Source organism: Ochotona princeps, chromosome 16 (genome assembly GCF_030435755.1).
Source record: "Ochotona princeps isolate mOchPri1 chromosome 16, mOchPri1.hap1, whole genome shotgun sequence".
Classification (NCBI taxonomy): Eukaryota; Metazoa; Chordata; class Mammalia; order Lagomorpha; family Ochotonidae; genus Ochotona; species Ochotona princeps.
Window position 1 is genome coordinate 19,369,944 of NC_080847.1, and position 16,582 is coordinate 19,386,525.

The 16,582-nt window shown below is 38.7% G+C and overlaps 1 pseudogene; it reads right to left on the reverse strand.

Moving 5' to 3' along the window:
- Positions 1-15,687: 15,687 nt before the first annotated feature.
- Positions 15,688-15,806, reverse strand: LOC118757751 (U6 spliceosomal RNA; annotated as a pseudogene).
- Between the last annotated feature and the right edge of the window lie 776 nt (positions 15,807-16,582).

The following is a 16,582-nucleotide window of genomic DNA, read 5'->3' on the forward strand; positions in this document are numbered from 1 at the left end:
AAACACAATGAAAAATATTTTCTTTGGTGTTTGAAACATGCTTTATTCAGAGAGAGCTTCTTTTTCTCTGTACCCTGGGTTTGCTCCATAAGCCAGATCCTGCATCACTTTCGTTAATCTGCTAATCATGGCACTAATGATACAGTGGGCTCCCTTTCCCATTATCAATCTCATTTTCTGTACCAGAAGGGCCTTCCTTTCACCTGAGAGGTGCGTCTCAGCTGCTGCAATGTGCCCTTCATCAGGGAGGGTTCATGGTCATCAGAAGGGAGACTCCATTAGTTGGACACATCTGTTTTGCAGGTGTCTTTCAATTCTACACTTGGCTCTTAGGTGAACAGTTATTCATGCCATCAGTGAATAAATAGAGCAGAGAGAATTAAATAGAGCTGGTACTGGCTGCATGTCAGTCTCCCATTAGAAGAGACAAAATGTAATAATAGACAAAGAGACTTACACTTGGCCTTATTGGATGATTTCATCCTTATCTTGGTTGCTAACAGATGGGGAAGTTTAGAAACTAGTCAACGTCTGAAGGGTACAGTGGCTGGAATATACTGAATGGTGTTTATGCTATGAATATTTATTACATCTTTTATATAATAGCTGACAGAGAAAGGAGGAGTACATTGGAAAATTTGGAGTACTTCCCACTTCCATTTTTTTCCTGGATTTTTTTTTATCTGTGATGTTTTGTTTTCTCATACAAATGAATCAAATCAGATCTTATAACATGATTTACATATATATATGATTACTACGTTGTTTCTATATATGATTATTATTACTTGTTGTTAAATATTTTTGTGTGAAATGTAGTCTTTACTGGAGCTAGATAGTTATGGTTCATTGGCTTAAGCTACTGTTCAAAAAGCCCACATCCCAGGTTGGAGTGCAGTGCTCATACCAGCAACTCCATGCCTCTGGTTTCCTGCTGATGTGCCCACGTGGCAGCCTAAGATGCCCAGCAGCTCTGGGTGCTGCCACACTTTAGGGAGACCTGCATGGAGTCCAATATTACCTGTTTCAGATATTTAGGCAGTGAGTCAGTCACTGGTTGGAAAATTCTTTCTCTCCTCTCTCTCATTTTTTATTTGTCATCCTTCATTTAAGATATATGAGTAAATAAATATTTTACAGAAAAAGGAGACATCAAGTTCAAGACTCCATTATGGCAGTATCTTAATGAGACTTCTCTTTTGTACTGTGTAATATTCTCCACACAAGCTGGAAGGTAACGTGATTTAAAAACAGAAAGGATGAAACCTCACAATCTTATCAAGATGGCTCTTCGAATACTTAGATTCCTTCTTGTTCTATGAAGTTATACAGTTCTAACGAATGAAGATTATTTTCCTTTTAGAGCATTAAAAAGTTGAAGAATATATGTGAAAACATGTGCCTACTGTTTGAATTCTGCAAATACTTTAATATACCTGTTTTATAACATTTCTACCCATCACATATTTCTTACCAAAGCAATTATTTTTCTCTTCTCATACTGCAGTTTCTCCATGTAGCTGAAATTCCTTAACTACCATTTATAATGTGTGCATAGTAGTGACTTGTTTCACAAGTAAAGTGAATTTAACTTTTATAATGCTATCATAAATGATATATTGAATTTAGAAATTATTACGCTGATGATTAGAATTTGCTTTCTAATTATAGTTAATAAACATTCATTGAGAACCAATTATGTGCCAATCATTGTTAGTCACTATTGTAATGAAGGCAAATAAAGCACTTCTCTTGTTTTTAAGAAATTTCCTAATGGCAGGGGAGACACTATTTAATTTCACTCTTCGCAATGTAATAGAATACTTACAACCATAAAGGTATGAACAATGTTCATATGATGGGCAGAAAAAAAAAGTCATTAACCTTGCAGGCCTGGTCAGAAAAATCCTTGAGGAAAATATAACATCTTCACTTCACTGTGCAGAAAATAGTAACAGCATACTTTGGTTCCCTACACAATAACTATCCAACCCTATTCCTCCTTAGCCCCTTTTTTTTGTTTTATTGCTTTTTAAACCCTTACTTATTTATTTTAAAAAGAAATATTTTATATATAAAGAGAAAGGGAGTGGCACAGAAAAACTGGTTTATTTTCCAAATGGCTACAACAGCTGGAGCTTGGCCTGGCGGAATCCAGAAACCTGGAACTCGATCCAGGACCTCCACATGATGGCAGGAGCCCAAGCACTTGGGCCATCTTCTGCCATTTTTTCAGGGACATTAGCAGGGAGCTGAATTGGAACTGAAACAGCTGGGTCTTGAACAGGTGCTCAAATGGGATTCTATTCAAAGATGGCAGCTTAGCCCTCTGGGCTACAATGATGACCCTTCCTATCCTGTTTTCCAAATGATCAGCTGATTCAATTCCAGCACAGCCACCTCTCAATTTATTAGATCAGAATATTTCTAAACCAGTGAGGGAAGCTTTTACATGATCAAACAACATGTTTAAGTTCTGACATGACTCTGGATTGTGGAATTTTGACCATAGATCTCTGCCTGCTACCAGGTCGGTGTGCCCCACTACCTGCCAGCCGTGGGTGTTGTATGTGATCTGTGACATGACTTGAGGGTCTAGCTAATTACAGTGCCATTGTTGAATGGGAGGACTATCAAGAGATGTCTCCCTGCCTTCTCCTTTCTTAGTCTATATTAGCTTGTGCTTGCATTACAATAAATGGACAGACTCTAACAGACTGTCTCTGATGATTCCAGCTCCTGAAGAACACCATCACCTCACCCCCTCGGTAATTCCGGGAGCCTACTGGCAGGAAAACTCCCAAGACTGGATAAGCAAATGGACTAAGATATTGCAAGGTAGCTTCTGAGAAAGATTTTCCTTTAATTTCTTTGAAAATTGCACTAGCAAGGGGACAGAGAGAAGCAGAGACAAAGAAGAAGATAGCCAAAACTCCCATTCACTGGCTCATTTCAAATGCTGACAACAGCCAAGTGTAGGTTAGCTCAAAACTGGGAGCCACACATCAGATTCAGGTCTCCCACCTACATGGCAGGAACCCAGTCATTGGAGGTATCACAGGAAGTTGGAGTTAGGAGCTGGGATAAGGAAAGAACCTTAGCATCCAAAATGGGAAACAAACACTCGAAACAGCAGTGTCCTATTGCCTAGGGCAAATGTCTTCTGTGGGAAGATTTCCTTTGATCCTTAAGAATAACATTCACAAAGTGATAGTCCCTAACTTGTGGCTGTAACATTTGCAACTGGAACCACCTTTTTTGGGTGCCAGAAAAGACATTGCTGTCTTTGGTATATTCTAGTAAGGCAAAGTATAAAGAAAGTAAAACTCTTAAGTCCTTAGGGAAATCCATTGAGAAATTATATATATATATATATATTTCATTTACCCAATTTTCACTCACTTGAAAGATGTGTAGAGAGGAAAGGAGGGAAGGAAAGGGAGAGAGAGAGAGAGAAAACTTCCATCTGCTAATTCACTCCTTGTGCTCCCTTAATAAGTTCCCTGATAGGGCACGGCCCGGCAAATATAGGAGCCAGAAACTCCAAGCCCATCTCCCACGTGGGTGACAGTATTCTGAGAACTTGAACTGTTGTGTGCTGCTTCCTACTGCTCATCATCAGAAGGCTGAATTGTAAGCAGAGGAGCTGGGACTCCAGCTGACCCTCAAATACAGGATGTGAGAATTCCAAGCAGGGGAGCTTAACTGGCTGCACCACAATGTGCCCCACAACCCTCTTTCCCTTCTTGAAATGTTATACTGTAACCAATTCTAGGTCCTGTCTATCCCTAGATGTATTCTATGAAAAATATTATGTTGTTGCTTTAAAAAATTTAGAGTTAAACTCTAGTTGCATTACATCTGAAAAGAAAAATTCCACTTAAAATAAATGTGTCTATGCAATGAGCAAAGAATGCAGTTTGGGAGAGGGGGAGCTGACATCCTTGGCAGAAGGTACCTGAAGCAAACACATACAGCCTGTTAAGGGAAATGTTGAATGACACTTCTAAAACAAGAAGAGAGACTGCAGTGAAGTTCAAGAGAAAGAAAAGTTGTCCCAGTGCAGGGGAAAATTCTGCACAGTTTATGGTCTCAAAGTGAAGTACATGTGGTGTGGTGATTTTGAAATATCTTATAATTTGAAAATGCCACAGTTATTGCCCTCATGACTTCTTTAGCCTAAAAATTCTGGTGTTATTACAGCTCTGAAACCAGATCGTAAAATTTTATATTAGTAACTCAGTGACTTTTTTTTTCTTTAAAGGAGACTATGCTCTTGCCATATGAGGCTTTAAGCATCTGCATAACTCTGCCTATATAATCCATCAGGGTGACATGATCACTGACTACTAGAGTTCCCAGAAAAATACTACAGCATAATTCAGAGCAATTTTCTATAATGCAAAGATCATCAGAACGGGGATGAATCAAGCTGTTTGCCTTGCATGGATCAGCATTATATTACTAATGATACTTGAAACGTTGTGTATTTGTTTCTTCATATGAAAAGAAAATCAGAGCTAAAATTTCCTTCTAAAACAGTTTATGAAAAAATAGCACAATTTGAGTGATTTAATTGATATCTGCATCTTTCCAATATTTTCCATGTATTTCTCAACGACAATTTCAAAGCGATGGGTAAGAAATTGAGGAACCTGGGGCTGGGATGTTTGCTCTTGGGCTCCGTCCTGCTGCAAGGTCCCAAGGCTTTGGACCAACTTATGCTACTTTCCCAGGACGAAGCAGGGAGCTGTATCCAAAGAGGAGCATCTAGGACACAAACCAGCACCCGTACAGCATGCCGATGCCAGCAGTGGAGGATCATTGTACCATGCCAGCACGCTAGCCCCAACAGATACTCCATTTCTATCCTCTAGTTGAAGAAGCAGAAATGTGGGCATGATTACTGCAGCAACATTAGTTATAACAGGCAGATATGGGGATAAAGGGATGAGAGTTAGGGAGGGGAGAAAGAGCGAGCACATGCAAAGAGAGAGATATCCCATAACTGGTATAGGTAATAGTCTTTGTGCAATTGTCCTGAAGTCCCACTCAATGTGCACGCAGTGTATCCTAAGTACAGGGACTAGAATCTGAATGCACTTCTTATGCAAAGACAAAAAAATAAAAAAAAGTATGCTTGACTCGAGGCAGTCTCTCGGCGCAGCTGCAGGAAGAAACTGAGAAAGACAGCTGCTTCTCACCAAGGGCAAAAAATCACTCACCAGAAACAATGGCTGCCCAGGTGAGTTCTCCACTGACCGTCAATGTGAAATCATCCAACAGGGTCAAATTCTTATGCCCTCTCCAGCCCTGCCCAGTATCAATTATCAGTCACTTCAAACAAATAAACAAACAAATTCTGTGCAAAGCAAAAGCCAGTAGTTCTACCCTCTTTTCAATTAGTTTTACAGGTATTTCTGAAAAGGAAGTTGTCAGATCTCACAGGCAAACTGCTGTGCCTCTCATTCTTGGACAGCACCGTCTCTGAGCTTGCATTGACACCCAGCCTGGCTTCCAGCCTCCACAACATGTGCGAGCAGGAAGTGAAAGATGTGTCTGTATATGTTTGGCGTGCCGTTCCTCACAGTCCACACAGCGTTCCCACAGGCACGTGTTGAGGAAACCTTTCCACCCTCACAATTTCTACACTGCCTGTCAGAAAGATACATTTTGCTCAGGAATTTGTGCCTTTGTTTACATTCACGTTGCATTCTGTCTTGCTACTCTCTAGAGCAACTAAATCACAGTGTTGCAAAGAAGTTTATTTCTAGTCAGTGGAAGATTTGAGGGGGCCTTTGGAGTATTTCGAGCAAAGGCAAATAATCCTACAAGACTTATTGTCTGTGTGAGAAAACATTAAACTTACGTTATTATCTAAATATTCCACCATATTTGTTCCCTAAGTACTCCGAGTATCTAGAATGTGTCAGCTACATCAGACAGAGCATAGAAGTACCTAGGAAGCGTAAAGAACTTGGGTACCATGTACCACACTGGGCAGGACATGCCATATTGGATACGTGTCCCAGACATTTGAGTCGAATGCATTCAAACAGGAATGCTGCTGCAGCTGCTCCATTTTGGAAAAGAAAACATTTCTCACATCAGACCGATGTCAGATTAAGCTCTTGAACATGAAGGACCCCACGAAATGTGTTCAACATGAAGCAGAGACAGTGGGTGCTTCGCACCTCATTCAGCAGTTACTTGCTGGGTGTAGATGGAACCAGTGGAATGACATTCTAGCAAATGTTGCGCTAAAAAAACGAAAAAAAAAAAGATCAAAAAGTAATCCCTGAGCCCTGATTTGTACATCCTGCTAGTTCTCACCACTTACACACTCCCATAGGACTGATTTCGGTCACTGCCTTGTGAGATCGCTGAAGCCAGAGCCGCCAAGTGCAGCAGGAGCCAGCGCGCTGCCAGGGCAGTATGCTAGGAGTTTCTGAAAAAGGATGCCTCTCCAAGTGAAAAGCTCTGGGCCTTTGCAGTTCACACTCCTAGAAGCCAGGGAAGGGAGCATGGCTCAGAGAGAGAGAGGATCACCAACAGGGTCTATCTACAACTGGTGTTCAGAGCTCAGGGGTTTCCAAACTTGACTTCAGGAAACCTTTTTAGTCTGTCTAATGTGTGGGAAGCAGTCACATAGACACACACAGACACACACACAGACACACACACAGACACACACACACACACACACACACACACACACACACACACACACACACAGGCAGAGTTAAAAGAGTATTCCTTAGTCTTCTGGCATTGGAATCCCTTCAGCTCTAATTCAGTCTGAGACTTTAATGTGCTAACTCAGAGATACCGAATCAGATTACAAAGGGCTTTGACATGGGTCTGAATAAGTTTAACAAGCATTTCCATCAACTCTGACACACCCTCAAGGTTGAGAACTTGTTACAGGCTGATATATTTTTCATCATACAATGCACACTGCTTCTTCAGAACATGCACACCTTTAACTGAACTGAATGACTTTCACTGAATTGAAATTTGATGTTTGAGCTGTTCTTCCAGCAGGTATATGAATGAATTTTAGAAAATCTGTCTTGGAAATTAATAGAAAGTTACTAGCAAATAGACACTATCTGCTGCCTCAAAAAGCATTATTTGAAGGGGGAAAAGTTTGAGACAAAAGTGACAGGAGGAGCCCGGCGCCATGGCCTAGTGGCTAAAGTCCTTGCTTTAACTCGCAGGGATCCCATATGGGCACCGGTTCTAATCCCGGCAGCTCCACTTCCCATCCAGCTTCCTGATTGTAGCCTAGGAAAGCAGTCGAGGACAGCCCAAAGACTTGGGATCCTGCACCCGCGTGGGGCACCTGGCTTCTGGCTTCGGATCGGCACAGCATCGGCCGTTGTGGTCACTTGGGGAGTGAATCATCGTGTGTAAGATCTTCCTCTCTGTCTCTCCTCCTCTCTGTATATCTGACTTTGTAATAAAAATTAAAAAGTCTTTTAAAAATGTGAAGGAAAACTTTTGCTTTTCTAAAAGAAACAATACATTTCTAACAAAGTTTGAGGTAATGTCTCCATAAAACTATTAGACTACTTGAGGAATAAAAAAGGTTATCTTTAGGATCTGAAAAAATATCTATAGAGAGAATATGATTCAATTAACCTTCCTTTTGATTAAACATCATTACTATCAATGTTAATAGCAACGGCATAAATAAATAACATTTATTTATCTTGCTGCTGTAAGTTGAAGTGTTGTGTGTTAAACATCTCACAACAGCTCAGCTAATTCTCATATGCTGTCCTCCATGAATGGTGTCCTATATTCTACACATGAGACAGCAGAGTTCTGACAGGTTATAGAACTTGCCAGATTATGAAGGCAGTGGGCAGTAAGGGGCGTTGAACCAGGCAGCTCAATACTTGCAACTCTGACTTCCTTCCCATTGTAATAAATGTCTTTAAAAAAAAACGGATGCTAGTTTTGCAAGTTTCCATAAGTGCTTTCCTGGAAAAGCTATTGCCAAGGGGAAAAAAATGTAAGAAGCAAGATGTTAAATAACTAGATAACATATTACCAGGTTGAAGTCAATGAGTCATTGCTCTGTTCTGTGTTAGAACACAAACAACTGGAATCCCACTCAATTGTTTGCCTTTTCTATTGATTTTGTGCCTTGGATACAGACTCGAGGATCAAAATTATCAATACTTAGTCCATGATCATGTATGAGCTATGATCATCACTTTAAATCACTAGTTACAATTTTATTCTAGTTAGTTAAATCTCATTTAATTAAATATGCTGTGTCTACTCTATAGTTTCAAAATGGTATATTCAGAATTTCATAGATTTGGCCACACATTCTGTATGAAGAGCAATTTCAGTGATTAAAAAAAATTCTATAGCACTTAAGGATTGTAATTGGTCCTAATCACAACTGCATCAAGTTTAATATAGGCATTAAATTCAGGGCTTTTCTATATTTCATACCTTAGCAAATTCACAAGATATCTTCACAATGTTTTTAAGATAAATTGAGGGCCCACTATTTTTAATTTTCAAAATATTCCAATAAACATCAGTTCACGATAACAGCCTTAGACTTCAGTGAAGACACTTAGTGAAAATATTTAAGAGAAGGTTTATGAAATGGCCATTGTCTACAGTGAAGGCACTACCGCCAACAAACAGGACAAGGCTTCCCTCTTTCTCCTTACTAACAGACCTTTAATAGCCATAAGTACACAGCAGAGATAGGATGAAAATTGGGGAAATTTTAACTTTCCTATAAAATAATCTTTGAGACATAAATTTCACTTCATCACTGTCTCCAGGGATTAATGTGGGATCAAACATTCAACACATCATGTGTTGATTGGAATAACTGGAATAAAAATAACTGGATGTTTTCATAAAATAATTTGATTTATTCTCTCCTATTCTTTCAAAAATAGGACAAATTTGTTTAAAATGGATGTTTTCAGCCATGACAGAGTGTGGCCATACTTTCCAAAGCAATGGTGTCTGCTTGCAGCTGAGAACTTAGCATGAAATGAATCTTTTAGCTCAGTGCAGATTGGAGAGAGATTGCCTACTATCTATCCCTTATGGAAGGTTTCTCTGGAAAATTTAGAGTGGAGACGATAGTGGAAAAGACCACATGTGTCCACAAAAATCTGTCATTTTATTGTTTAGGGAACAAAATGTTTGCTAAGAAATGTCAGTAACATGTATTATCATTATGATACTCCACTGTGTGGAGAGTATAATGGAACTAGGGTGAATTTCAGTGAGGTGAACACTTGCACAACCTCCTGCCCTTCAGTACAGGTGGCATTATGCTTCCAGAAGCGAGAGAAAATAGCAAAGGTGGTGGGGTGCTGTTAAGTATAGGGAAGGCTGCTGGCACATAATTCACTGGTAAGCTAATCAGATGCAGGTAATGCTGGGTGGGCCTGACCCAATCAGATAAATACACGAAAGAGGCATTTTCCAGCATTAGCAAACATTGTACAGCAGACATTTGGCAAGGCCAAGTAATGAAGAAATCCAGGTAGCCTCTAGCAAATGACAACCACAACATGGGAACCTTAGTTCTGCAACTCCAAGGATGGGCCAGAATGCCAGCAACATCCCGAGGCGCTCCAGTGAGTGCTTTGTGTTGCAGGATGAAATGCAGCCAGGGGTACACCTAGATTTCCATTTTGACAGACCTAATAGAGAAGGCTCCTGGGCAATGTTTACTCTCATGAATCAAGAAAAACATCATGATAACTGTTTTGCATGAAGTCACTGAGATTTTAAGAACTATAATCCAGAAAACTATTGCACACAATTTGAAACATGCAACACCTCAAGAGAAACATAAATACAAATACATCTTATGGGTAAAGTGAGAAGTCTCCTTCATCCCTTGCTCTCTTCGCTCATTTATTTTATGTTCTCTGAAATATACCATTTACTCCTACTATGCTATTCGCCATTTGAATTTCCCACTATTTAATAACAAAAGAATTTGCACTCTTTCCTAGGCAAGAATGTGCCATCCCCTTCCAGGATATTCCTTCCCATTAAGCTAAAACTTCATCGTTCAAATTTAGTAGACGTCTATTATTTTGGTCTGTGTTTAAGAGACTTTAATTGCTTTTTTCTCTTTTCTTATTTTAAAAACTCATTACATATGCAAAATTTTATTTACATATTGGTAAGGGATATAATAACATCACATGTGGTGTTTTATGCTTTGTATATATTGAGTAATGTTCAATTGGAATAAATATGTATATCCTGTTAAGAATTCGCTGCTTACTGATGGTAATCAAGTTGTTTATTTGAGAGGATGTGAGAGAGAAAGCATGCTCTCATCCACTGGGTCCCTGACGAGATGCCGACATATAGGTATGGGGGGCGGGGAGGATGGGGAAATTCAAGCCAGCATTCAGGATCTTAATCCGGATTTTCCAACTGACTGAGTCATCCCGATTGCATCCTACAGACTGCATTAGCAGTGAGCTGGAATTAGGAGCTGTTGCCGGAAGTCAAACTCAGACACTCTGCTTGTGACAAGGTCATCTCAACCACTAGGCTAAATACCACAGCATTTATTTATTCTGAATTCCCCTTACTTCTCTCTTCAATTCTCCACCTATGGTTTGAAGTTAATGTAACTCATTTTTGTTCAAAAAGGTTATCTCATTTTCCTGACCACAGTGATTGGGTTAGATAAGAAAATATTGTTAGAGTAGCATAAGAATTATTAAGAAGGAAGGACATGTATTTTTGTTACAACTATCAAAGTCTACAGAGAAAACCTAAGTTTTTTTGATATCATCTCCTAGAAACTGACAAAGAGGGGCACGGGTCGGAGTGGTAGTGTAACAAGCTAATCCTCTGTCTGTGGCACCAGCTTCCATGTGGGCACTGCAATCCAAACCCTGGCTGCTTCATTTCCAATCCAGCTGCTTCCTTATGACCTACTAGAGCAGCGGTGGATGTCAAGTACTTGGGTCCAGGCACTCATGTAGAAGACCCAAAGATTTCAGATTGACTCATTTTTGCCTATTGTATCCCTTTGGAGTACGAAACAGCGAATGAAATCTTTTTGTCTCTTCTGTCTCGCCTTCTCTCTGTAAACATCCTTCTCAATAAAAATAAATAAATCTTCTAAAAATAACAAAGATTTCAACGCCAGAGGGGTGAGAGTTTAGCTTAATAATGAAGATATGAGTAAAGGTAGCAGTATCCCATATCCACAGTGGATATTTGCATTGCATTCTTAGCTCTGGTTCCTCATTCCAGTTTTCTGCTATTGTGGACCCTGAGGAGCAGCTACGAAGGCTCATGTAGTTGGACCCCAGCCACCCACTTACGAGATTTGAATAGAATGAAGTGTTTTGGGATTGGCCTCAGCCAAGCACTGGCCATTGCAAATGGTTGGACAGTAAAATGGATAGGAACACACACACACTTTTTTTTCTTCCTTTGAATTAATACATACACACAGAGGAGCAAAAACATAAAATTAACATTTCTCCCTAGTAATATCACATGGTCACTTAGATAAGTCATGCTCGGATCTACCCTTGAATAATTGTGATGTTTAATTGCACCATTAACCTAAATAGGTCATTTCACATAACTATCATTCATTCATTAGGTAAGAAGAAAAAAATATTTAGCAAACATATGTCTATGGTATTAGAGGAAAAATTATGAAAGTCATTCAGATAAATCAAAAGTGACATTTTTTGAGAAATTATAAACAAAAACATTATGAATGACTCATAATTTTTACACCAACAGATAGTGACTAACAAAATAACATGAAAGAAAATTAATAAAAAGAAATAATCTGACTTTCTAGAAGTAAAGTATATGTCATAAATAGATGGAATTCAATTTGAAATGATATAAGTTGTATTTTTATATGCGAAATGTATAAGGAGGTTTCAATAGGAATTGATGGAATTTTATCAAATAAGCCCTGCTAACAGGATACTGATGTTTAGTCTGATGTTGGTGAGTCTTCTATCCATCAGGAAAATGGCTAAAGCATAAAAACAGACCAGGACTTTAGGGCTGCCTGGAGACTGATGCTTGTTTTAATTTAGATGCAATTTCAGATGTAATTTGTAAGTGAGATCTTATGCTTTATTTGTATGAATTGGGAAGTTCTATTACAGGTATGTTTTGGGACAATGGCTTTAAATGGCTTTTTATTGGACATTGCAAGAACAATATATGGCTATTCAACCAGAGTCTGAGATGCTTCACCATATATTCTGACTCAGTAAGTCCTCTAAGCTAGGTAAACTTAGTTAATCATTCTTGGTCCATACTAGGAATATTTAAGTAGTAAACAATGAGAATTACATGGTTTTATTTGATAGAGAGACACACAGGACAGAGACAGGTAATTGGCGCTCGCATTCACTGGTTCACGCATATACACACAGGAGCCAAAGCTGAGCCAAGCCAAAGGCAACATTAGCAGCTACAAATTCAATCCAGGTCTCTCCCATGAGTTGCAGCAACCCAACCACTTTAGGCAGCACCTGCTGCCTCCAATCACTGACATCAAGCCCAAGAGCTCTTCTGGGGGATCCTGGGATCTTAAACATCACCCTAACTGATAGAGTGAATACCTGCCCTGAGTTCTGTTTTTACTATTTTGTAATAATTGGCATATGTTGAAACTAACTTCAGTAAATCAATAAGTGTGATTTCTCAGTTAAATTCCTCTGAAAGCAAAAATGGAAAGACTTGGGACTAGATAATTTGTTTAAAGGAACAGCTGTGAGGGAGTACATGGGGAAGAAGATGGAGGAAAAAGCATTGAGCTGTTTCATGCTGTGGAAAGATTAATCCCAATGGAAGCCTCTAGTTCTGCTGCTATAGGAAAATAATTCTGATGGATGTTTGACTAAATTTGTAAGTGCTACCATCTTAGAAAGTACTATGAATTGCAAAGCCATTAACAAGAGATGTTGAGAAAACCATTAACTTATTAATGAGAAAATCATTAGCTCAAAAGAGGAAGGTGATTGGTCAGGAAAAGATAGTTTTTTGTTTGAATGGAATGAATTAGAAGTGTGATAAACAAGGCAAGCAAGCCTGGAAGATAAAAAACAGACTAAGAACAGAAAAACAAATATCAGAGACCTTTTTGCAGGCCTGATAGTTGAATCCACAAGTGCTAATAAAATGCCTGGGATAGAAATGGTGACAGAATTTAAACAAGAGCATTATCAGTGGGTCCAGTGCCATGGCTTAGCGACTAAATGCTTGTCTTGCAAGTTCTGGTATCGCATAGGGGTGATGGTTCATGTCCCAACTGTTCAACTTCCCATTCAGATCCCTGTTTGTGGCCTGGGAGAGCAATAAGGAAGGTCCAAAGCCTTGGGACCCTGCACCCACATGGAAGACCCGGAAGAAGCTGCTGGCTCTTGGCTTCAGATTGGCTAAGCTCTGGCTGTTGGGATCATTTGGGGAGTGAACCAAAGGATAAAAGATCTTTCTGTATCTGCATATATATATATATATATATATATATATATATATACACACACACACATACACACACATATATACATATATATAATTTTATAAATATATTACATATCATTAACATATTTTATATGTACATCGATATACTATATATTTTATATTTATAAATTCATATGAATCTATATTTAGAAATATAAATATTTTATGTACTTATATAAAATGTTTCATATATACATATATAAATAAATCATTAAAAAAGAGAATAACATCAATGGGGGATAATCTGTGGTTCTAACTTATTTGGGCAAGAGAAAGAATGGGCTGTATCCCGAAATCCTGTTTGCTTTGCATTTCTGACTATTAGAGGAAGAAAGACCAACCGTTTATGAAATGTACTTGGAGAATAGGAATGGACATGTTTTTCAGGGGAGACAGGGACTCTAATCCATAAGGAATACGAGACGGCTCCTCAGGACAGAGCTCAGTTGGTATGTATGCTACTCCCACTTCCTTGCAACTTTCTGCAGATGTGCTCCTGTCAAACTGAGATAGTACTGGTGAGATCCAAACTGCTCAGAGGAAATGTGCATCAGTCATCATAGCATCTCCATCTCCACTGAAGGCATCTGGACCACTCGCCTTCCAAAAGGGTAGTGGATCCTCTGTCTTTAGTGGCAACACATGCTGAGGTTGTAACTTCACCAAAGGTCAAAACATGAATAGTTGGGGTTATGAAAATGCAATAGTGATCCTTCACTATGTGAATAAGTGTAGTATCATGGTGGCTATTTACATGCCCAGAAATTACTGCTTCTTAGCTAATTAGCAAATCATGGTCAGGAACAAAGATAAACAGTTCACAGTTGCTTTGTTGTTGCAGTTTTAAGAATCCAGACTCTATCTGGGCTTGGACTTATCATTTAAGCCACCCCTCTTAAACGTCGCGTGTCTTCTTTATGGGGAAAACAAAAAGCAATCAAATGACAATATTCCACAAAGATTCTATAGCCATCATTTTCATTTTCCAAGAATATGGAAAGAAACATAGTGATAGATTAGAAGAAACATTAACTTTTTTTGGCATTGAGAATCCAATACGTTATTGGAATTAAGAAGACAGAGCAAGTCATAGATGAAGTATAAACACGCTTGGTGTGAATTTCAGGACAAGCATGACTTACAGGATAAATACAGAATTGTTGAAAAATAGAGTTTAAATATGAATTGCAGTTTTAGCATGTAGAAATATGTACTTTTAATACTTTGATCTATAGCATTGAGATTTTGTGTTCTTGTAAATATATGATTTTTAAAGAGACCTAATGTGCTGTATTCCCTTCACTTTGCTATTATCATAATCTTATTTCCATATTAATGATGTTGACATAAGGTGTAATTCTGTTATTCTCTTGATACAGGGAACTTCTCTGGATCCTGTTATCTTAGATAGATATTTAAGTTGTTAGAAATCCTTTAGGACAATTTTTTAGAAGTTAATAAAACAGTGATAGAAAAATATTTAATTGCCAATAACCATTATATACATTTCAGGTATTTCTGATTTTAACAAATAAAGATTTCAGTTCAACATGAAAACAGATGTAGGTGTCAATCAAAAAAATAAAAAGAAATTTATTCTCAGTATTTTAATTTGTTTTAGAAGAATGCTTTCTACAGTCTTAAGTATGATCTCCGTATTAGTCATGGTGCTGTGATTTAAGGAAAGGACTATTCATGAAAGTCTGAATGAGATTTAAGAAACCTACAAGTTGTGTTATTGAACTCTGAATAACCTTCGTGGTGCCTGGTCTTAAGAAAAAGAAGAGAAGGGATCAGCAAAGAGCAATAAACTGGGAGAGACTTTGGATAAAACATGTGACGTTAGGTTACTGCAACTCTTAGAAGCACCTGAGGAAATCAATACCCTGTGTGTCCTCCGACAGATCTGCAACGAGAATAGTTCATCCAACTCTAACTGAAAGAGAGAGGGCAAAGTGAAATTTTGATTGAAGTCAATTTCCTGGGAAGGGAAACAGGTAGAAAGAGAGAAGGACAGGATGGGGCAAGTGGAAGACAATTTAGTCTCCCTGATACACAAGCCTATGAAAGTTCTATCCGTGTATCTGGTTAAAACACGGTATGCATTAGCAAACACTGTTTTGGGTGATGAGACAACAAAGTTACAGAGTATTCACAAGGATTAGTATTTTGCTCACTTGGCATTTTCATGAACTTGCGTGTCATCCTCGCGCAGGAACCATGCTAATCTCTGTATCATCCCAATTTTAGTATACGTGCTGCCCTGCCAAAGTGAGCACTGTTCATTTAGCATTTTCAACAAGAGTCCACAAAATGTAATTCTCCAGGAGTACCAATGAGCAATATTTTAATTAATATTTCATTTTGAAAAAGATACTGGTAGACTATTATTTTCATGGGATATAATCTGTTTCACTCATCTTTACTGCTTTCATGTCTACAACACCCCTCTATAGAATTGACGTTTATAAAGTATGTATCATGTTAAACATTTTTCCTGAATTTCTTTAAGGAAAACTAAAGAAAAATATTGATTATACAAACAGAAAGTAAATACCCATTATACTATGAAAAAACAAACCATATCCCTTTTGCTCTCATGCCAGTCAATAAAGAGGATTTCTATATCCCCTGATAGTCTGGGGACATCTGCTCTCCCAGAGAGTAGGTGACTGTAGTGGATACCAGTAGAGTGTCCTCTAATCTGGTTCAGTTCAGAATCTGTATAACGGCAGTCGGCATCAGAGTCCATCAGTTGAGAGTTTAGGATGTTTCTCCCATTCATCACCACCATTTTAGGTGCCAGTGATGAATCCTAGACCACTTACTCTGTGTTTCTGAGAACATAGCTGTATGTGGGGCTTCCACAAGCACCACCTCAGTATGCATCCGTTTTCTTGAGCAACTCACAAAACTCATGGAGGCACTTGATGGCTTATTTTAAAGGACATTACAAAGAATGCATGTGAAGAGAGATGCATGGAACAGCTTTTTTTGGGGGGGGGGTTTGGGGGAAGGCTGCAGGTTTCCACGTTCCATCTGGGAGGTCCATTCT